Here is a 25457-nt window from a genome sequence, read left to right on the forward strand (position 1 = left end):
ATTCTTAGAATCCTATTGGACATTCTGATTTATTTTAATGGAATTTCACTTTTCAATGAAAAAACACAGAGATTGGCTTAATATTGTTATATAACCAAAGCAAAGCGTTTGCATAGAAAAACAATCACACTTTCAAATGAAATAATTAGGTTGCGTGTTCCTATAATAATACAAAATACATTAATATAAAATATAAAAGTGCCACTTTGTCTCACTATCTAGTACAGGGGTGGCATTTTGCACCTATGAATGGCTCATATGACTAATTAATTTTAAATTCATGATTTAATATCAATGATTTTTTATTTATGTAATGTTTTAAATCTAGATGGTTATTTATCATGTAAATAATGTGTGACTGTGGCGTTTTAATGCGCATGCGCGTTGGACATTCGAATCGCGTTCTTCAAACCACACTGGAGCAGAGTTGCCATGGAAACGGGGACTCGGAGTCAAACGAGCAGCACTTCCTCAGACGCTGTTTTCACTAGTTTCAGGTGAGTTTAGTCCCTAAAACCACACAAATAATACACACAACTGTTCCTGACACCTTTCTTATGTTAACTGACACACTTCAATTGAATATTTACTTGATAGAAGTGTCTTCGGGAAAAGTCGGCATCTCAACTGTTTTCACAAGAGGTAACTTAAGCTAACGCTATCAATTTGATCGAGCCCTTGTTTATGAGAACTTGAGCTTTTAAATAAATCTTTATGTGAAACTTAAATGTTTTGATAGTTTTGTTAAGGTTTTGCTGCTAATTTGTCAATGGTACGTATCAAATCTAAAAGTATACACTGTAACATTACTGTTCATCGATGATGTCAGTTACATGGAGCGAAAATTAGCTGCAAACTGGTAAACAAATATTGTTAAAATGTTCTGTGATTTCAGGAGGGACAAAATAACCCATCTACAACAGAGGGGAAGATTCCAACATTTCTGGAGGAAGCTGCTGACAGAGCTGTAAGAAACGGGTGAACTGAGGAAGGTAATTTTAATGCATGCATTTCACATAATATTGACATAATATCAGCATGATTTTAGTTATTTTCTTTAGCAAAATTATACATATTAAGAAGGCTTTGACATTCAAAACATAAGTGACAGTGAGCAATATTAAATTAGCAAGTAAACCTAAAAACACAAACCCTGTTTATATTAAAACAGGTCATAAAACTATTGAGTTTTACTGGTTTTATCTATAGTGGAGATGAGTGTGATGAGGTTCAGGTGTGAGTAATCAGTATTCGGGAGAGGGAGTGCGCTGTGATTGGCTGGTGTGAGAACCTGGCAGATTTATAACAAATAGAAATTGAATTTGAATCTAAAATCGTGTTCTGTATTGTTAAAGAATTTGTTCACCCCAAAATTAAAATTTACTGATAATTTCCATCGGTCATTTACTAAATAAAAAAAAGCATTTATATACCTGCTGCACATTCATTACGTGCACATTCATTACGCACATTCATTACGGCATTGATTGTTGCCATTGAAACGCATACATCTGAATCACAAACCACTCTTGAGTATAATGTCATGGGATTCCATCTCTTCCAAATTACATTAGTTAGTGTGAAGCAGCGTAAGCTCATTGTTTTGGCTCCGGAGGAACTGTAAAGGGTGTTGTTTCGGTTACATCTGTCTAACTCTCCATAGCAAGAAACGTGCTGATAAGTAACTGTTTTCAACATTGATAATAATAAGAAATTTCACATTTTAAGTTGTAATATTATAATGACGGTAACGCATGACGCATGCTGGGAAGATGGCCGCATGAACACGTTTGTCCTCTCCTGATCAGTACAAATCCTTAAATAATTATATATCTAGGTGTTTATATTGTCTAAATAAGTAAGTAATTGACTATTTAAGATTGTGCCTCGAACTCTTGGGAATTTTGAATTGTTTGGAGTTGTATTATGGCTGATAATACGCGTCAACGCCATAAGAAGGACGCCGACGGTGAACAGTCCTCTTTAATGAATGAATTGCGTGCGCTAAGTGTTAAAATGGACAATATGCAGACCAAAATGGACAACATGCAAATCAAAATTGAAACACAGATGGATGTGAAGATTAACACACTCCGCGGAAGTTTGGAGAAATTAATCTCCGATGGACAAGCCGCTTTTAAAAGTGAGCTGGAGAAGGTGGTCAACGAAATGCGCAACAACTTGGATTTGGAAGTCAGTATTTTAAGTTCTAGAATGGAAAGCATTGAAAAAAAAATGAATACAAGGGAGGTGAGGGGCAAGCCCTTTGATCCAGACGTCTCATTGGTTATTGTCGGGCTGCCGCAAGTGGAAGGAGAAGACGTGGAGGCCAAAGTTAAAGAGTTGTTGCGTGAGGGTCTGCGCTGTGACCCGGTGCCAAAGCTGGTGGCCGTGGAGCGCGTAAGGCCGAGAGGTCGACAACCAGGGCTGGTGAAAGCGGAGCTCAAGACAGTACAGGACAAAGTGGCTGTGCTTCGTAGGAAGTCTAAGCTTAAGGATCACGACAACTACCGAAGAGTGTATGTATCGTCTGCGAAATCGCACGCTGAGCGGCTCATGGATTTCAATCTGCGAACTCTCCTTCGAGAGATCCCATCGGCAAAGGATTACTATTTGGCGGGTAACGGGAGGCTGATTAAACGTTCGGAGAATGATGTGGAAAGAGGGCCACGGGTGTGACGAGATTATGCCCAGCCTGTAAGTACCGACTTTGTTTTGGTTCATTGGAACGTAAATGGATGGACGCCAAATAACTGTAAACTTAGAGCGCATCTTCTCCTTTCGCTGGAGCCAGATATAATCTCTTTAAACGAGACTCATCTATATAATTTTGTACCTGAGCTTGATGGCTTTACCTGGATTGGGCATAACCGCGCTGTGCATAAAAGAGCTGTTAAAGGCTCTGGTGGTGTGGGTGTTTTTGTTAAAAACACTATTTTGGATAATTTTTCAATGAGAACTGACAAGACTTATGAGGGATTACTGTGTTTACGCTTTGAGCATGATGTGTCACGATATTCGTTTGTGGTAATCTCTTGTTATTTGTCCCCTGAAACCTCGACATGGGGTCGTAATGCGGATCCTTTCTTTGCACATTTACTTTCATTAATATATGCGACTGATGCTGACTCTGTTTATATTTGTGGAGATTTAAATAGTCGCATCGCGCACCTCAAAGATTATGTTGAGGATGATGATATTCCCTCAAGGGTGGTGTTGGACACAAGCTCAAATAAACATGGGGGAACGTTTATTGAATTTCTTAAAGATTCTAAATGTTGTGTTTTGAATGGAAGAGTAACCCCAGAAAATGATAATTTTACTTCTATATCTGTCAGAGGTAAAGCAGTGGTTGATTATATTGTGACGCCACATGTAGATTTAAATACCTGTGTAGAATTTAAAGTTTTCACCCCTTTGGGCCTAGTAGGAAAAAATGAGCAGCAGGTGATCAACCTGATAGATGATAGAAGTAGGCTCCCTGATCATTCTGTGTTATATTTACGTTTTAAAACACAAGATGCAGGCTTTATAAAAAGCATATATATTGGTTTGAAAAGTAAAAGTCCAATGAGAATGTTGCATGATAATTTTCTGGAGTCTGAGGTCTGCTATAAAGCTCTGAATGACATTGCAGACCAATTAGAGAATGGGGAAAAAACACAAGAAAATGTGAATCATTGCTATGACCGGCTTTGTGGGACTTTACATGGAGAAATTGCTAAATATAGACCCAAATCGAGTAGAAGAGGCAATAAAAAGACATACAAAATTAAACAACCCTATTGGAATAATGAACTACAGAGTATGTGGCTAAATCTTCGTATGGCAGAGAAAAAATATTTATATTGCAAAGAACAGATTTTGAAAAGAGATCTATTTGCTGTATTTAAAAACCGTCAGAATAATTTTGATAAAACATTGAGATTTTATAAAAGACGCTTTAGGAGAGGAAAAGCTCTTCAGCTACAACAGTATCTGCAGAGTAACAATTCACAGCTGTTCTGGAGAGAAATTAATAAGCTTGGACCGAAAAGGAAAAAGCTAATTCCACATGAGATTGTCATAGACACAGGGGAATCTATATTTACAACAGAGCAAGTGATGAGTAGATGGGAGACAGATTAAAGTAACTTGTATGCATGCAATGCCACCCAGCAGTTTGATGATGAGTTTTTAGTAAATACTTTCAGATCTAAAATGTTATTTGAACATAAACGTCCATTTCTGCCCTTTATTAATGATGTTTTAAATCGTGAGATTACTTTGGAGGAGGTGCAGATTGTTATTGAAAAGACTAAACCATATAAAGCTGTTGGTGTGGATGAATTGTCTAATGAGGTCCTTAAATGTCCTAAGTTGTTAAGGACTTTGTTTTGTTTATTTAAATATTGTTTTCAAAGTGGTTTTATACCATCAGTGTGGTATAAGTCTATTATCCAGCCTATCCCCAAGTCTTCTCAAGCTGATCCAAGAGACCCCCTGAATTACAGAGGCATCAGTTTGATAAGTACAGTTTATAAAGTGTTCTCTGGTATCCTCAACAACCGGCTTTGTGAATTTTTAGAAATTAATAAAATCTTGGTGGATGAGCAGAATGGATTTAGGAAAAATAGAGCGTGTATCGACCACATTTATGTTTTGTCCACAGTGGTGAGAGCAAGACTGCAGGAAGGTAAAAGTACTTTTGCTTGTTTTGTTGATTTTAAAAAAGCTTTTGATTGGATAAACAGAGACCTTTTGGAATATAAGTTAATTATGTGTGGCATTGATGGTCATTTTTATAAATCCATTAAAGCCCTGTACAAGGCTCCATTAGCCTGTGTACAGGTGAATGAGCTAAGGACAGGTTGGTTTCGTACTCCATTTGGAGTGAAACAAGGAGACGTCCTCTCGCCAACTCTTTTTGCAATCTATGTGAATGACTTAGCTCAAGAAATAAAGAGCGCTAACTTGGGTATAGACATGGATGATCTGAATGTCAACATACTATTGTACGCTGATGATATTGTTTTGATTGCTGACGAGGAGGCAAAACTACAGAAGATGTTGGATATTATGTATAAATGGTGTAACAAATGGAGACTTGCCATTAATGGAGATAAAACACAAATAGTCCACTTTAGAAAGCCTTTTGTACCTCAGAGTAATTATGAATTCTATTTCGGACAAACATTACTGATGTATTCTGTTACTTATAAGTATCTTGGTTTTGTTTTTCATGAAAATGTGAATTTTTCAGAAGGCAGACGAGTGTTATCAGAGTCTGCTGGGAGGGCACTTGGAGCCGTGGTTAATAAGATGAAGGTTTGCCCTGAGCTGAGTTTTGATACATTTACTAAATTGTATGATTCAATTGTTAGACCTGTGCTGTTCTATGCTGCTGGAGTATGGGGCTTTGAAGATGCTCCAGAATGTAATATGGTCCAAAGTAGAGCTATGAGATATTATCTTGGAGTACATAGATTTACTGCTAGGACGGCCATAGAGGGTGACATGGGCTGGGAGCCTTGTGTGGTCACACAAAGAGCAGAAGTCCTTAGGCTATGGAACCGCCTTGTGTGTTTACCTGAGGAAAGACTCACACGAAAAGTGTTTAACTGGGATAGAGCTCACGGACATCCCTGGTCCAGGGAGGTCCTTGAGATCTTCTCAGTGGTAAATTTACAACAATTGTTTTTGAATAGTATAAAGTGCAAGATCACCAATATTAGACAAATATTATTTGATACTTATAAAGAACAGTGGAAATTAGAGATACTACGGAAGCCTAAATTAAGAATTTATGTGCAGTTTAAGGAAAATTTCTTTACTGAATCTTATGTCAAATATAATTTGAAAAGAAGACAGAGGTCTCTATGTGCTCAGCTTAGAGCTGGTGTGCTGCCCCTAGAGGTGGAAGTGGGGCGCTTTAAGGGACTCCCAGAGGAGGACAGGTTATGTTCTGTATGTGATTTATGTGTGGTGGAGGATGAATTTCATTTTATGTTTTATTGCCCACTGTATAATAATTTAAGACTCGGTTTGTATAATTTGATGCAACAGAAAAATCCAGATTTGTTTTGGTTGCCTGAAGGTGAAATTATGTTTTGGTTTTTTGAAAATGAAATTTTTTGTCTGGCAACCTTTGTTGAGAAGGCATGGACATTACGACAAAAGACTTTGTACCCTGACAGGAGGTAATTTAGTTGTGAGTATGTCAGGATGTTGGGGCTTATTATATTGTTTTTTATTGTATGTATATAATTTTGACGGTCATCTTTCCAAATGATTGGATAGTGTCATATAAGTCCATGTGGGCTGGGCACCATGAGTGCATGACACTTAAATAAAAATATTCATTCATTCATTCATTCATATATACCTTTTACCCCAAATGCACGACTTTGATGTTGTTTTCACACTGCGTATTACACCGGAAAGGTCAGTGCTGACCCAGTGCCGTAAAACTCCATCTCATGTTCTCCTCTAACTTTAAAATTGTCCGACATTGTTGTTTTACCTTTTATTTTTGTAAAGGGTGTTTGATTTAGTCTTTGCACGTTTGTTTCAACACTGGGACGGTACTTCCACATACGTCACACGCGTGACCTTTACAACGTAATGACGCCACAAAGCCTTACATCAAAGTCGAGCATTTGAGGTAAAAAAGTATATGTTACATGTTTATTTATTTTCTACTGAAGAATGAAAGACATGAACATCTTGGATGGCATTGGGGTGAGTAAAAGTTCAGGAATTATCATTTTGGGGTGAACTAATCCTTTAATGTACATTCTTTCTGCTTTGCTTTTGGAGCCATAATAATGTATGGGTTGTGAAAACACTGAATGAATAGACATCATTGTACTTGGACATTATTAAATGGCAAGTCGATAGTAAAGTTAAGAATTCCAGCAAGTCGTGTGTTAATGTGGTGTGTATTCTTCTCATTTTAGCTCCTACATCCATTTGGGCTGAAGGTCAAGACAGAACTAAAGCAAAGCTGGACTGTAACCTGCCGGCCTATACGACAGACTTCACACTGACAGCTGCTGGCATGGATGCTGCATCACATGTTTCTGAACACTTTTCCACCTAGAATGTATTCGTCCCCCACCAGGAGACTTCATGTCTTCATCTATTGTGAGTGGATATCATTTTAAACATTATTTTAAAAAAACACTAATTTCTTCTAATTTTTATTGTGTAGTTAAAGAAAAGAAAATTTTAGTAATGTTTTTAAGTAATAAAGTAATTAATTGTTAAGTAATGTTGTTATAATATAATCCTGTTAATTTATGTACAGTATAAATTGCAAACGTATGCTTGTTTTGGGCACATGTTTGCAGGTTAAAGACATTTTAGAGGAGGAAGATGCTGTGTATTTAAAGGTGCTTTAAGTCATTTTTATTTGTACAATGTTATTTTTGTATATAAATCATTATTACAGTGGAACAAATTGCTATTTTTTTATTTGTAAATTAGCAACTGAATTTTTTAACCATTGCACAGCACCACTTTATCAAAAATAATTTACAACTTTTTTTTTTATGTCACATGAGAACACATGAAAGTTTATATTTTTGTTCAGATTATATAATTTCTGTAATAAAGTTTGTATCATAGAATGGTAACTTCTTTCTGTTGTTATTATTTAGATGTTTGTTGTAACTTAATTACTTAAATGTACTTCAAGATAATTTAGTAAAACCGTGGTTACACTGTGGTAATACAACCAATTTATGGTACATAATCCATGTTTTTTAAAACCATGTTTACTGCAAAAAACATGGTTGCTGCAGTCATGGTTACAATGGTTTTACTGTAGTATTACTACAATATAACTGTAGTAAAACCATGGTATTAAAACCATGGTTGTTAAAAATACCAGTTACTACAGTAATTAAAACTACAGTTTTACTATAGTATTACTACAATATAACTGTAGTAAAACCATGTTTTTTAATTAATTTTAATATTTTTTAGTTAACCTAACTATGACGACTTCCACTCTGAGAAACCCGGAAATGTGAAAAGGGTCTAATTCTACTTTTTTTTCATTCTTACAGTGAACCAAGTATCCAGACATATTAGCCTTGGTACACTTTGCTATCTTTGCTTTGTCCGAATATGCCTTCCCATGTAGAAAGTAAAGATAGCAAAACCGTGTGTGTGCGTGCGTGCGTGTGTGTGTGTGTGTGAGAGAGAGAAAGACCCAATTGGATCCAATAAAATCCTGTTAAAATTATCCTAGAATATGCATGTATTGTCTTATAAGACAATTCTCAAAGAATCCTATAGGAATCAAATAAGAATCTTAAAGGACAAGACATAAATTATCCTATAAGATTATTTCTAACGGAATCCTATAGGAATCAGATAACATTTGGAATCTTATTGGAATCCTTTAGGATTTATCCTATGGGATATTTATGTATTATCTTATAAGACAATTCCCAAAAAATCCTATAGGAATCAGATAAGAATCTTAAAGGACAAGACATAAATTATCCTATAAGATTATTTCTAACGGAATCCTATAGGAACGGTTCCAAAATATGATAGAAATTTTTAATGGAATCCTGTACAGATTTCCATTAAAAATCCTTAAGGATTTTTTGACAAGGGTATTGAGTGTAAATCATAGTTTCATCTGGTATATGCCCAATGCAGAGGTGTGTAGAGTAGCCAAAATCTTTACTCAAGTAAAAGTACAAGTACTTACGGAAATATTTACTCAAGTAAAAGTAAAAGTAACAATCGTAATAGTTACTTGAGTAAGAGTAAAAAAGTATTACATGAAAAAACTACTCAACTACTTAGTTACTAGTTACTTTTGATCTGATTGATAAGATCCAAAAAAACTGAATTTCAGACTACTTAGAGCTTTCACACACCTCCATATATATATGTGTGTGTGTGTGTGTGTGTGTGTGTGTGTGTGTGTGTGTGTGTGTGTGTGTGTGTGTGTGTAATGGTTAAACAGTGTAAATTAATGGTGTGCTGGGCTAACCACAGCTCTTTTTAAAACATACTTTGTTCTTATATTTTTATAAGTATATGCATTCTTAAAAATACAGTTTTAAATGTACACTGCAGACTGTTGTCTGTCCGGATATGTGTATAAATGCAAGATGTCACATTAGGCTATTCAATTTGTTTCGTTTTTAGCCTGATCTCATCAGTACCTATGGCAACGTTTTTGCAAACCACAAAATATGTACCAATACGTACATATTGCAACAGTTTCAAAGTGAAATGTCCACTGGGTGGCGCTAAAAGCTTATTTTCTTCCAAAACAGATTTGCGTGAATCTGACATGTTTTGCTACGTTGTGTTTTTAACGTACACCCACACTAAACCTACCCGAAAGTGTTAACAACAGCAAATGTGACAAAAATAAAATTGTGTCCATGTATTTTTAGCTTGTGTTTAAAACTCGTCTTTGAGCTCTTTTATCATGACTCGATCGTTCTTCATGGGGTTCGTTCTCAAGCTTTTCGCATTGCAAATACAAATCTGTATCAGCTGAGCTATCGAGCAAATCTGGTGAATCAGAAAAGCAGAACATGGAGCTGTGACGCAAAATTCAAAATGTTTTAGTTTACAAACCATAGACTAAAAAAATTCAGTTTTTCTGCCTATAGTGTTCATTTCTGTTGTGTGTATAGGTAGTATTTTGTGGTTTGCAAAAACATTGTCACAGGTACATTTTGCCAATGAGGTTGCTCGTTTTATGAGAAAAAAAAGATATGTAAATGTGCAGATGTGAATGTTTGTTTGTGGACGTGTGTTCGGAGGATGCTTGCACAAGAGCGCATATGAGGAAAACACTCGGACAGTGTGTGAAATAGTATTACAATAAAGGAAAAGTGACCATAGTTACCAAATTACCATTAATAGTGTTCAAATATAGGCATCATTGTTACACTTACCGCTGTTTTCTCAGGTTGGAGCTGGAATTATTGTATGCTGAGATGTCAGTTCATTTTGGTGCACACAGCATGCATTAAATTATGAAACTGTTCTTTTTGACATCTTGGACTGAAAACAGGCTGAACTTGAGGCCACGTACGGGTGATCTGCCGTAGCTCACACACATCTCCCTCTGCTTCGGCCATCATCTTCTGACTAAACGCGCGCTAATTTTATGCGGGTGGTGCGTAGCCTATCCACCTCTCGCGAAGCAGCCTCTCCAACGTTTCGCGAGACTTGCGAACAAGTCATAACTTATTTTAAAATATATCATTAATTATCACCATTGACAGTAGCGGAGGAACGCCACCGAATGTAACTAAGTAAAAGTACAGTTCTTTCACCAGAAATGTACTTGAGTAAAAGTAAAAGTACCCATTTTTAAATATACTCTAAAAGTACAAGTTACCCAAAAAATGTACTCAAGTAAATGTAACGAAGTAAATGTAATTCGTTACTACCCACCTCTGGCCCAATGCGTAGTCTTGATATAATTGTATCATCTCTTCTGGATCCATATTTCTCCTCTCACTCCCCACTTTATCCTGAATACTGTACAGAGGTCTTCCTTTTAACTCCTTATTCCAGTTGTCTTGCCATATATTTATAACAGCTTTCCTTACTTCTTTATGTCAATTTCATCCTTTTTTAAACCAGTCTTGCCAGTCTTTGCCAGCTTATCCACTATCTCATTTCCCTCAACGCCTTCATGAGCTGGTACCCATTAAAAAAATAGATATTTTTATCAAATGGATTTATTCTGTACAAAATCTGTAATATGTCATATAGGATATCCTGTCTAGCATCTGACTTTCCACTTTTTAAGCTGCACAAAGCTGATAATGAATCAGAGCATATAACTATATTCTTAATATTAGATTCTTCCACCCATAACATTGCTATAAATATTGCCATGAGTTCTGTTGTAAATACTGAGATATCATTAGACAGTACTTTGTTTAATATGCGGTATATGCTACTGCTGCTGCTGTATATCCAGATTGAGGATTTTTAGACCCATCTGTAAATATCTGAACACTATTGTTATAGTTTTGATTCAAATGATTTAGCACTGTTATATTCATCATAGGTAAATACCTATCCTTTTCATTCTTTATAATGTTTAGTTGTAAATCCACTAAAGGCATTCTGTACAGCCAAGGGGGTACAACTGATTTAATTACTGTACTGCTCATGACTAGACCATCTATTGGCAACTTTATCAGCATTCAATCCAAAACTATTTGTTTGCATAGTCATGCTCCCAACACTGGTTCATCTATATGCCCCTTTACGGAGCACCAATACGCCATTTCCAGCTGAATTTTTTTAATTTCTAAAGGCATTTCTGCCATTTCAACCTGTAAAGCAGCGATTGGAGATGTTTAAATGCTCCTCGTGCTATTCTCAGTGCCTGGGATTGAACGCCATGTACTTTCTTTAGTAAATAAGGTGCTGCTGAACTGTATACTATGCCACCATAATCAATATTTGTCCTAATTATTGCACAGTAAAGAATATCGGATTGCCCCCCAGTCTACTCCGGCAAGACACCTGAGAACATTAACTCCCTTTTTACATTTTTCCACTACCGGTACTTTCTTGATGTGTGATGCAAAAGTAAGTCTATGATCCATCCAAACCCCAAGAAACCTAAATTCTGAAACTTGTTCTAATACCTTATCATATAACTTAAGTTTAATACTTGGTCATTTCTTTTTCTTTGAAAAACATATTACTGTAGTTTTTTCCACAGACATTCTAAAGCTCCAGTTGTTAACCCACTTTTCCACTTCTATGACTGCTTTCTGCACACATCTTTCCACATACGTCCCATCTCTACCCCGTTTCCACAGCGCACCATCATCTGCATACAGGGATTGACCAAGACCTTGTCCAACTTTCGAAAAAATGTCATTAATCATGATATTAAATAATACTGGACTACACACATTTCCTTGTGGTGTCCCATTATCATTCGACAAAATCCTAGAATAACTAGTCCCAACCCTATCTTGAATGGTCCTATTTTTAAAAAAAATCCATTATACAATTATACAATTTTCCTTTACTGCCCATCTTTTCTAACTTAATTAAAAGTCCCTCTCTCCATAACATGTCATATGCCTTTTCAACATCTAAAAATACTCCAACTAGTACTTCTTTATTCACCATTGCCTTTCTGATTTCCGACTCTAAACATATAGTGGAGTCCATAGTGTGACGTCCTTTTCTAAATCCACTTTGAAGAGAGCACAAAAGATTTTCCTTATCTATACTATAATTTAATCTGCCTATTACCCGTTCTTTCCATTAGCTTACACATATTTGACGTTAATGCAATCGACCTATAACTAGACGCTAACGAATGATTCTTCCCAGGTTTCACAATTGAAATGATTACACCATGTTTCCATAATGAGGGAAGTTTACCCATTTCCCATATTTTCTTAAAACGCCGTAAAATATAATTCAGGGACACGTCTGAACGATGTTTTATAGGGGTGTAACGATTCGTTTTAACAACGATTCGATTCGGTTGAAATAAAACAGTCACACTGATTTAAATTTTTGGCTAAAAAGTTACTGAACTGATTTCAAGTCACTGAATCGTTTCGGATCATATCGTTCTAAATGAACCAATATCGTTCTTAAATCGTACCGACAACCTCAAATCGTGATACGAATCGAATCGTTGTTAACCGAATTGTTACACCCCTAATGTTTTATCATTTCGTAACATATATCATCCTTCCCTGGGGATGAAAGCCTTACCCCCTGTAGTACCTGTTTCAGCTCATATATGGTAAACCCTTCATCCATTGCATCACCCTCCGGCACTCTTGAACCATTATACAGGGATTTTCACTCAAGATTTGCTCTCAATACGTTCTCATTTCATCTGATATGTTACTATCACTATGAACTTACAAAGGTTTCTATCAGCTCCTCTGCCTTTTCTTCATCCGATGTAATATATTTATCATTCTTATTAATGCAGGGACACCTAACCTGTCCATCTGGTAGGGATGGGGAAATGAAGCCTCGTGAAGCAGTGAGGCGTGACCCTGACTGTTTCCGGAAAAGATTCGAGGCGTCGCGACTCGCGAGTGTCAAGAACAGCGCCATGTGGTGCTTATTTAAAATAAATCGGAGACACCCCTCGCTGCAGCCTGTAGCACGATGGCGTAGCTGGATTAGATCCAACACGTACTGGATTGAGGTGTTTTGGAGACGTCACCGACGCATGCGCAGCGTCGATATCTGGGTTATAATGCGCATGCGCTAATCTTAAACGACACTGTTAGGGGTTAACAGCTTATGACTCAGGACCAGTAGTGAAGAAATGAAGACAGAGTCAGAGTTTTAAATAAAAGAAAAATTTACTTAAAGGGGGGGTGAAACACTCAGTTTCAGTCAGTGTCATGTCAATCTTGAGTACCTATAGAGTAGCATTGCATCCTGCATATCTCCGAAAAGTCTTTATTTTTTTTATAATTATATAAGAAAGATGCGCTGTTCCGAGTCTTTCCGAAAAAAGCCGAGCGGGTGGGGGCGTGTCGTGTGAGCGGAGCTAAATAATGACGTGTGCGCGCTGCTGCTATTGTGTTGAGTGCGTCGAGTGCGTCGTAAAGCTGTGTCATCCCTAACAGCGGGGAAAAAACTTTATTCAAAATAAAAATATGGCTTTTAATCAGATACAGCCATACATCTATGATCCGGAATCAGACCCAGAGGCTGCAGTTGAACAGGAGCAGCAGCAAAACGACTAGAGCAGGACGTCTCTATGTGGTACGATATACACTAACTATATAATATGCTTAGTGTTATTGTGTTATTTGTGTTATTTACATATTTATACTTGAATTATATCGTCGTATTTTTGTCTTTGAAGGTGTACATGTGGGAAGTGCAGTTGTGCACGTGTGTTTGTGTGTTTACGTGGTTTGTGTAGACAGGTTAAGTTAGTGTTTACATAGATAGACACGGAATAGTAGCGCATTTGAATGAAGAAGCGTGCTTATTTAGTTCAACATATTTCCCCCCTCTTTGTGTATTGTTGTTTGGAGTGCTTTTACAATACACAAACATAAAGTTACACATATAGTGGCCAGCTAAACAAATGTACACGCACTACACATCGCATGCTCCATTGATCAATTTCTATATATAGTAATATATATAGTAACTATACGTGATCATGTTTGGGCTACTTGATGAGCATAGGCAAAAACACAGACATTTGAAGCAGTCTTACTCACCGCCCGCGGTTCTAACGTTGGGACTGCTCCATCCTTCAGCATTAGGCTATTGGAAAATCCGGCGTCATGCTGGGCCTTGTTTATGAAACAGTCGGCACCGAAATGCAGCGAACAGATATAAACATTCGCGCAACTCAGTTGCTGATCCGGAAAAGCAAATTACATCCACTGTTGCCTTACCGCGGGGTTTTGGGGGAATCTGTGCAGGACTGTCTTGGTCTGGCAACCAAAAACGCACTTTTTGATGTCATTGTTAATTGTGCACATTACCTGTGCAGCGCAGCCTACGAGCGCTTTGATGGGCATAGCCTGTTGCTTTCGCTCTCTCCCTCTCTCTCTCTCCCTCTCTCTCTCTCACACGCTTCCGGTAGAATTGTCCGTAAGGCCCATACAAGGAAATTCCGCCCCCACTAACGTCAATGGGGACGCATGATCGCAAAAAACTTGCCGAAACTTATGACTAACCGGAAGTAGTATTTTTGACAAAGAAATACTCCCATCAAACGTCCACCTTAACTTTTGAAACTTTGTCCATGTTTAGTATGGGATTCCAAGTCTTTAACAGTGGAAAAAGATCAGTATGCATGAAACAGCATTTCACCCCCCCTTTAATAATAGTTTGCAGTTTCAAAAGCAGAAGCCAGCTTCAAGTCTCACAAGGAGTTCGTAGGCCGCGCTCCCTCTCTCACCGTCTCGTTGCCTCGCCCTATCGTACATACAATTGTCCCAACAGTTATACCGTTTTCAAGGTCTTATCCACGTCATTACTGCGATGTGGATGGTTCTGATTGGCTCAGAGACAATGCACAGTCATGGTAAATTTCCACTCGAGTCAGTTAATCTGATGCACGTTTCCACTGACGTGTCACTTGTTGATGCTTTCACCCCAGAATTAGGCCCATAGTGACCTTCCAGATCTGGAGCAGGCGCCAGCTTGCCCAGAACAACAAGTCCACCCATCTCTTAGGGTGCCCATTGAACACCATTCTGATCTGTAACACAGAATATTGCGCACATACACAGATACACAGTCTCTCCAAGGTTGGAGCTGATTAAGCTCCAGTTCTAACCAGTTCTTACCAAAACATACTGATAACGTGCTTTCTTTTAGTGAGAGGGACACACAATAGTACAGGCAATATTCATCTTGACTTTTTAGTGTTTCAGTAAAAGGAAATATAAAAGGAATAAAACAATAAATTAAATGAAAGACAAATCTATATTTCATCTCTGGAAGCCGGGCTAAGTGAGCAAACGCTGTTACTGCACTCCTGACATGTTAGGGGTGTGTGATACCTCAAATCCAGTGGTGGGCCGTCAGGGCCAGCAGGGCCTTCTCTGCTGGCCCTGTCAAAATCATTATATATATATATATATATATATATATATATATATATATATATATATATATATAGTTACGATTATATTTCCAGAAAGAATGTATTTATTTTTGGTGTATTTTCCATATGTCATCATCTAAACGCATCACAGCCCCGAGGACCAGCACTAGTAGAATAGCTTGCCTTCCATTGAAGCTGCTATTTTCCATTGGACCATAGCTTTGACTGACGTGGGTCATTAGCCAATCAAAATTTGATGTGTAGTGATAGAACGGCCCAGAGGCCCAGCGACGTGTCGGTGTGCTACCCCCTGCTGATGTCATCAGCCGTCTGAACTTTTCGCGGGTTGTGTGAAATAAACTATGGCCGCCGCGGGTGACAGGCTGCGTGCGAATGATCGATCCTGATGTCAAGCCGGTAATGTTAGCTAACAAGCAGTGTTTTTCTGTTTCTTTGGATGTTCTGTTGGTCCGTATTTTTGTTTGTTTAAGAGTATTTGGGCCAGCTGATTTTGATTCTTTTCACCATTTGCCTAAACGGCGACACGTGAGTGCAGTATCATCAATAAATAGTCAAATTGCCTTTTTGTCTCGCGTGTACTTTTTGCTTGCCCCCTTCCCAACGAACACTATGAAAGCAAAGTTCGTAGTAGTATTGCGTACAGTGCATTATTGTATTTTGCGTGTGTGTGTGTGTGTGTGTGTGTGTGTGTTATGACACACAGGAGAGGGTGAAATATGAGGACATTGGCCATGTCACTTTTCAAAATGCTTATAAATCATACAGGATGAGTTTTTTTGAGAAAGTAAAAATGCATAATGTTTCCTGTGATGGGTAGGTTTAGGGGCAGTGTAAGGGGATAGAAAATATGGTTTGTACAGTATAAAAACCATTACGCCTATGGAATGTCCCCATATGTCACAAAAACAAACGTGTGCGTGTGGGGGTGTGTGTGTGTGTGTGTTGTTATGGCGACGGCGTGGGGCTTGTTGATCGTGTGTGTGTGTGTGTGTGTGTGTGTGTGTGTGTGTGTGTGTGTGTTTGTGTGTGCGTGTTGTTATGGCGTGGGGCTTGTTGATCGTGTGTGTGTGTGTTTGTGTGTGCGTTTGTGTGTGCGTGTTGTTATGGCGTGGGGCGTGTTGATCGTTAGTGAAGGCCCTGACTGAAACCCCACGGTACGCTACTGCTCAAATCCAAACACACGACCTTGTTGATCAAGTGTTTAGTGACACATCACACATCTCTAGGCCAGACCCTCAGTCACTCCTCAGAGACCAAATACACACTTTAGAAAACAAGAAACAAAGCAAAATCATAACTGGATAGAATCATTATAATAATATAGGATTAATATTGATTAAAGTTTTGATTATCAAGTTAATTAGGATATAAATATATACAGGTATATTGAAGCGGCAGTGGATTTCAAAATCCCCCCCTTCAACACGCATGCTCAATGTTGTATTGAGATAATGTTCTAACCTGGGGTGCATTTCCCAAAACCATAGTTGCTAACCTGTTAAAAGTACAAAGTCATTATTGAAGATTAAATCATTATATATAAATGTGATGCTTAAGTTATCAGGTTTTTCTCTCCATACATACAAAATAGTTAATTTTACAACATTTTAAATCAAATCAAACTATTTTAGAGCTTATACACCTTAACTTGATAGAATAGCGTGTAATCACTGCAAGTTTTCTTTATTTTTATGTGTGTGTATATAGAACATTTAAAAATAAAGTCATATATAATTATTTTATTCAGGTCATGTTTGCTGTTGAGTGGAGGCCAAAATGAGTCAAGTAATTGTCTCTGTCATTTTAATCCTAAAGGTACAATACAATAAGGTCTGCAAAACACGTTCAATACCAAAACACATTCAAGGGAAAATGCAGAAATAATAACAGCACCAAAAAAACAAAAAATCTTGTCAGATGTCAAACAAACAGTGCTTAATGATATTTTGTCTGGTAAGGGCACCTTCTTTAATGGCTAGAGTTATTTTTCCACAGTGATCTGGACATAAGGCTCATCTTAATGTGCTGTTCAGTGTCTGCAAACATTTACGTACATAAATAAAAAAAGATCAAGCAACTGTCACTGAAGTGACCATTTATATTTAACTAGTTGTCCTTGGGGCTATAGTGATTGCCATCACAGATGAAGCAGTCTGCTGAGCAGTAACCCTCAAACTCTTTGGTTGAGTAAAATGCACAAAGGATTCCTTTCCTTCCATCTCCAATATAGCCTGGCGGGAAGTCTTTAAATATGTCCCCACAACAAAGGCAACTGCTCAGTTTGTATGGCACTCAATACATCTCCTTGTAGCCACTAGAGTAGGCACTCCAGTTGACAACACCTATTGTAAGAAAGAGCTTTAAAGTCATTTAAGTTCTGAGCCAAGTTTAAAATGCATTTGCAGTTTAAACTTAATGTGCAGAACTGTCTACTGGTAAAAATATAAAAATAATACAAGCAAATACCTTACTGTCAAGCCGGGCAAAATGAGCCTCTTTTCTGAATGATGCCTCACAAACAACATCATTAAAATGAACTATTCTTAAAATAGTCAATCATGTCATACATCAATCATGAACTATTTATGGTAAAGGAAAATTAAACATTTTATCATTAGTTGTCAGCAGGGCTTGACATTCACTTTTTCGCTCACCGGCCACTGTGGCTCGTGGTTTTCCAAAGTTACTAGCCACTCAGCATTTTCACTGGCCACAATTTTGCAGTTTGGAAATTACATTTTATATGAATAAAGTTGACTTTGGCATGCTTAAATTACTTGATTTTGAATCATTTTACTTGATTTTGAAGATTTAAAACCCTTTCAAACTTTCACATGCAGAGTGAAATGCACTACACTGAAGCTACCCCCCTAGGAAATGCAGTGGTGGAATGTAACGAAGTACAAACACTTCGTTACTTTACTTCAGGACATTTTTCACGTATCTGTACTTTACTTAAGTAGAATAAATAGTGAATACTTTTTACTTTTACTTCGTTACATTTTGCAGCAATTATTGTACTTTCTACTCCACTACATTTCTGCAACGTTTCGTTACATTTTCTGATCAGTTTCAGGGCTCGAGATTAAGGCTTGCCCGGATAATAATATATAATGTACGGTATAGGCTAATTCATTGACGGTTGCGCTGTTGAGGCTCTCGAGGAGAAATGGAAACAAATCAACCCCGCTCACACAAAGAAACTCAGTAACATACTGCATTAAAAATTCAAAATGTTTAGTTTTTATATTTTATAACAGTTAAAAAAAACATCACATGACACGACCAACGAGTGTAGTTTTCCTGAGTACCATCACGACAGAAAACGTGACACTGATTTCATTTGACAGTTCCATAAACAATTGATTAACATCAAGTCACTTACATTTTATTGATTGCTTTATTGCTTTTGTTCTATTTCAGCAGCGAAAATATTTCCAAGATCAGATTTCCACATCTGAACCATAACGTATTGCACAGCAACAGTGCGTTACTGAATCAAAGATTCAATGCCCTATTCATAAACGACTGCCTCATTTATGAACGAATCAGCCGTTTGAACGAATCGACTCACTGACTCTCTCATAAGGATTCACCTGCCGCCATCTACTGGGGGTTTAGTTCACTTTTTTTAGTTAAAACGATCTCATAGCATTATTTAGTGCAGTTGTAATTTTTCAGTGTTAATTATTTAATTTGATTGGTAACAACCCTATTGTATCTTATTCTAATTTAATTTATTAATCAAATGTAAGAATATAAAGGGAAAGTTAAAGCAAAGCCTATATTTAATAAGATTAGGGGAAAATGTCCTTTATAAAAGGTAAAAATATCGTAAATATGAAGATTTAAATACATCAAAGCTGATGAGGATGTTGACATCTAACTTTGCAGATAAGCAGAATTGTAAGTCAGAATGTAAACTAGGCAACAGATGGTAAGAACAATTACATTAACCCAAAACTAACTCAATTAAAACGCCACCGCTCATACTGTTTTCTTCTTTTTAATTATTAGAATTAGACATTAAGAGAATACATTTTTATGCAAGTACTTTACTTTTAATACTTAAAGTACATTTAAAATCAGGTACTTTTTACTTAAGTAGGGTTGTCGTTGTAGTACTTCTGCTTTTACTAAAGTAAATATATTTCTGGTTACTTTTACTGAAGTACTGAGATTCAGTACTTCCTCCACCACTGAGGAAATGTAACAAGCTAAGCTTGGCAAAAGTAGTTTACTACATCTAAGCTAGTTTTTATTTATTTAATTTTACATTGAACCAACTTCATTCCAATCAACGCTATCTCAGTGATCAAGAAAATTCAAGCAGATAGACATTCATACTTTTTCAGTTATTCAAAAATGGTCTAAATAAATTTGGCAACAAAAACGAGATCCATAATATTAACAAAACCAGGTGTTGAGAGTGTGTGTATGCTCATCTGTATGTGTATGATATGTGTTTGCATTTATGCTCAATTTAGACTTGGGCGCTTTTGCAGGAAACTAAGTTAATTTACAACTCAACTCAGCTCAAAGTAAGCTACAGTAGCAAAAGAATTAAGACCTGCTCCAAACAGTACCAACATGGCAAAAAACAAAACATGTGCCTATATTTGTGTGTGTGTGTGTGTGTGTGTGTGTGTTCTTGTTCTCTCCTTGGAAAAGTTTCATTCATATCAAGAGGTGGCCAGGCTGGCCACAGATGCTTTTAATAAGAGGTGTTTATTCCAGCGACACAATAGATTATTTTAAAACTTGAAGACGATTTCTCTTTTGTCACCGTGCGGATGACAACAGCGAATTGAGCGCTCGGAAAAAAAAAAGTCTACTAGATCCTTTGGAAAGGCTCAAGTGCATCTGTGCGCGTCTGCGCGAGGCAGAAAGGAACGTAAAGTGAAGTATATCTGCGACTTGGCAGTTGTGTTAACAATTTGAGCTTGATCTTCAGAAATGTAGCGACGCTACTGCCCAACACTGACAAGAAGAACTGATCGCGCGTGTGACAGAGCTTCTGCATGCCACTGTTGCGTGTCATTCAGCGCGATTCCGCCTATCCCGCCTTCACTTACTGCAAGTTGATCGATAAAGAATTGTAATACAATTTTAATTTTGTGATACGACGGTCTTCGCATTTCATTTGGCTGTAGGCTGAAATTATATTCAACCTGCCAAAGTGGCTAGTGGAAGTGGCTGCCTTACCCGCCACAGCTGAAATCTACCCGCATTTGGCGGGCTGGCGGGTGTTAATGTCAAGCCCTGGTTGTCACATTAGTTGTTGCAAACCAATTTTAGTTTAAGTTATACCTGTCTTCATTTCTTTGGACCTTTTTTGAGTAGCTTTCTTTCAGCATCTGATCTTAAAGGGTTACTTCAGCGATTAGCATATGGCTTTGTATCAGTAGAAACCCTGGAGTATATTCAAATGATCGTGCTCCCCCCTCATATCCCCCTGAGACGAGAGATTTTATGCATTTTATCTCTGGAAAAATTACTCCTATGATGCAAATTGACGATATTTGCATCATAGGAGGAATGTTTGCCCAGAGGCTAAAGACTACAGCCAGCAGAGGGAGCCATTTCCGCATGTTTTGAACCCGCTCATGAGGATGGAGATCGCATTCAGAACTCAGCTCGCAGCTACAGGCACTCATTTAAACAGAGCTATGGTGAGCAATGCAAGTCTTTTAACTTCTCAAATTAATTTCTATGAAAGTTAAGCTTGCAAAGGCATGAACTGAAACGCGTGCCAGACTGAACTCGCGTTGTGAATGTATGCCGCGAGTGTAGTCGCGATTACCTCAGCTCTCATCACTCGTGCAGTCAGTGCTCAGTGCTGTGACACTCGCGCGGCGACTCACTCATTATATTGAACACACACGTTCAGTTTTGAATTGTACTTTCTGAACTCAGTCACAGTAATCCAGTAGCGGTGGCTTTGGGATTGGCCTCGTAGGGCAGCAAAGCATTCTGGGAATTGTAGTCTTTCATCCCCATGGGACAAAAATACATTTTCTGTCTTTTCTCAGTCTAGAAGGCACCAAATTCAAAAATAATTTCACATTTCTACTACATTGATGACCCAGTTTAAAAACAGATTCATCTTCCCAGCGCTGAAGTACCCCTTTAAATTATATACGAAAAATTAAACAATTAACTACAGTTTGCCTAGAAAGTATTTACACCACTGTTGTGGCAAAATGCAAATCTTGGTATAACCATATATTTACCTTCCCATGGTGTGAGATATGCAGGACATGACATACGTGTACTATGAGCTATACATGGGCTACGTGGCATCCTGACTTAAACAACGGCCTTGTGGTTGCATCAACCGTGCCTCTTTCTTGAAAGAAAACTTTTTTTTTTATTAAATAAACCTTTATAATTATAATTGGCTAATGTTTGTCTCTTATTCAGTCAAGCGACAGAGTTAATTATTTAGCCATTACAACCACACAGGGGAAAAAAATATCACTATAAAAGACCAAATACTGTGCAAATGAACATTATTAAAGAGAGGAGAGAAAAAAAAAACTACTTCTACTCCTTCAGCATCTACTACAACTAAATGTTTTATTTATTGGAAGTACTTGCAGATAGGCTTACTTCTCAGGATAATTTGTTAGCAGGAGCAAGCACCACCATCTCCTTATGTCAGACTGAAGAATACGCTTCATCACAATCACCCTTTGAGAATAAACTTTTTCCCAAATTAATACTTTTGATAGCTCACCTCAGCAAAATCAAAGACACCTCCCATTACGACATAGAGTGCGTACTGTAACATTAATAGTATGTTACATCAAAACAGACTAACAATAGTAATGAACTTTAAATTGTTTTGGGAGATTGCATTAATATCTTAAGTTTGTTGGATATTGGTTTTGCTCATAAAATTAAAAATTAATTAATGAGACTTAATTTCTTATTGTTATCTAACACAATTCTTCCTACCATCAACACAAACAATCCACAGTTATTTGAACAATTTTGCCTTGGAGCACCCTGTTGAGGAAATAAATTGAATTTAAATAAACATGTTATAATCATTCAAAAATAAAACATGTGGTTGAATATCTGAACTGGAATTTAGTGATGGCAACATGAAAACTGCTTCCGTTGAGATCATCACGTCCATACTCTTCCCACGGCCCAAGATTTATTAGCTGTGCTAGTACTCTACAAAGCATTTAAACCACAACAACAATTAAAACAAAAATGGACTAAAAAAATTATAAGGAAATGCTAATAAACAAACAAACTGGGGTGGAACAACCCAAACTCATTTATCATTGTTTAAACTATTTTATCTATGAACAATAGCATTTGATTCCAGCAATTAGGCAGATTTAAATAGTTTAAGCATCAATGAAAAATGAGCCATAAAACAAAATGCATGCAAAAGGATGTAAGGTACAAAACAGAACTACCACAATCCTGAACTTCTTTTGAACTCTTAATATTTTTTAAATAAACCTGTAGGGATCAATGAAACGACTATCGCTGAAGTCAGTGCCGTACATTGAATCAAGCAAATACATCTCTCTGCTTTTTGGTTTCATGATCTGAAAAACCGGTTCTATTAAATGAATCTTGGAGGATACAATTGTTACTTATTTCAAAGTATCTCAGTTACTTAAGGAGAACGGATAATTTAAACATAAAAGACTTACACATATCATCCAATGGTTTGATGCCCTTGCCCAAGAAGTCAGTAAGATGAAGTCACATCTTGCAATATCATCCTAATACAGAAGACAAGCATTAAAAGGGAGGGAGGTGAAACACTCAGTTTCAGTCAATCTCATGTCAATCTTGAGTACCTATAGAGTAGTATTGCATCCTTCATATCTCCGAAAAGTCTTTAGTTGTATTATATTTATAAAAGAAATATGGGCTGTACCGAGTCTTTCCGGAAAAAACCGAGCGCCTGGAGGCGTATCGAGTGGGTGGAGCTAAAGAATGACGAGCTCAAAGCGGTGACGTCCTCAAGCGTGGAGATACCTTTATTAAAAGCTTTTTCTCAGCACACATGAGGACCAGAGGGAAATGTTTGCCTATCCCCTATATCTACAAGAAAAGCTGGCCAGTAGCTAAATCTTTTTTCTTTCTTTTTTTACATTATTTTATTCATGTGACCTGCAAATATTGGCCTCACCTCCAAAGAGTTGCAAAAAGCTGTCCAAACCTTCTTAACATGAAGCCATTCCTTTCAGTATTTCATGCCCAAGCCTAGGGCTGGACAATAATTCAATATCAATATATATCGCGATATAATTTTTTTCAATAACGGTGATATGATTTTTAAACACATTTCCGATATTTCGATATGACTGACGTTCAGGGCGCATGCCATCAGAAAGAGCAGAACACGATTGGCTTCTTGCGTGATGACTCAGGCGGAAGATTCAGTTTCAAAACTAAATGTAAAAGCGCCTATTTAAACAAGATTGTCATTGTACTATACTGTTCTGTTATGTTTTTCATTCAGAACAGTGTTGATGTTAATATTAAACACACCATTCAATCAGATTACCCTCAAATTGATACTCATTCTAAGTGAAAGTATAATCCCTGCGGCTGCACGGGAATGACTGAACGGTGCGCATTATGAATGCAGACTTTATTCTTCGTGAAAGATAAAGATAGAAATGAATTTTCTCACAGGGAGAAAAAAAGCTTGCAAAAAGTATATACAATCCGCCTAATCCTGGCCAAATCACAGAGATGTCGATTCGCACGGACTGTTATCACAGGACCTCGGTGTTCGGCGAAATATGGTAGGTATAGGCTAATTTGCGGGGGAATTTTTACTTTACAAATGACAGACATGGCCGATTCTCACGGGATTAAGATCACAGACATTATTACAAATCACCAGAGGTCCCCAGATAATATGAATCCCGTGCGAATGGGGCTGATATTAAACTTGTGCCGGAGAGGTGCCGACTAGGGGTGTAACAATACATCGACATAGATGCATCAATCTAATGTCTAACAATACGATGCCAAGCGTTAAAAAATAATCCATGTACATATTTGTGTAAGAGGCAAGTGGCACATTTGTTTTAATGCTTTCCACATTTGCACACAATGTCATATATTAACACCAATGCGTTCATTCTCGTTTAAATTACCTTTCAAAGCTTGTGAAAGACGGTCAGACATGGCTTCACGAAAATCGTATCATTTTCTCCTGTTTAAAGCCTTGCAAAAAGCAGCGTGCACTCATCTCAAACAGAGCACAACTAGGTCACTGAATTGAGTCTTCTTTTATTTATTTTTTGTGCATCAGTAGATAAAGGTCTATAGTTTTGCATAAAAGGAGAATATAGCGCTATGAATCGTTCTTCACTGAAATTTAAAACTTAAAAGAAAATGCTCAATAAACTGCGTCTGCGAAGTGAGAGTCTTGTTTATTTGACGGTGATTTCACGTTTCTTGTTCGTATAAAGGCTAAATACAAATAAAAGGTGAACATTAATTTATTTGTACCGTTTTTATTTCTAAAATATTATATAGTTTTATAGGAGGAGGTTTCATAGACTTGGCAAATTAATTTGTCAGAAGTTTGTAGGTACAGAAATCCTTTGTGGCAGTTCTTGGTAGTTTTTCTAAAGCTTTTATATAGTTCATATCGATATCGAAATTATATCGTATCGACCAAAATTAAGAAATATATCGTGATATAAATTTTGGCCATATCGTCCAGCCCTACCCAAGCCCATGATTTTAAATGCGAAGTACGGAAATGTTGCTATGTGATTAGGGGTGTAACGATTCGTTTAACAATGATTCGATTCGTATCACGATTTGAGGTTGTCGGTACGATTTAAGGACGATATTGGTTCATTTAGAACGATATGATCTG

The 25457-nt window shown here is 37.3% G+C and overlaps 1 long non-coding RNA gene across 1 annotated transcript; it reads left to right on the top strand.

The window, feature by feature from the left end:
• Nucleotides 1-435: 435 nt before the first annotated feature.
• On the top strand, nt 436-7071 carry LOC137055658 (uncharacterized). Its single transcript, XR_010900048.1, has 3 exons — nt 436-497; nt 896-992; nt 6939-7071. It is a non-coding gene; the product is annotated as an uncharacterized lncRNA (long non-coding RNA).
• Nucleotides 7072-25457: the final 18386 nt, after the last annotated feature.

Source organism: Pseudorasbora parva, chromosome 2, assembly GCF_024679245.1.
Source record: "Pseudorasbora parva isolate DD20220531a chromosome 2, ASM2467924v1, whole genome shotgun sequence".
Lineage (NCBI taxonomy): Eukaryota > Metazoa > Chordata > Actinopteri > Cypriniformes > Gobionidae > Pseudorasbora > Pseudorasbora parva.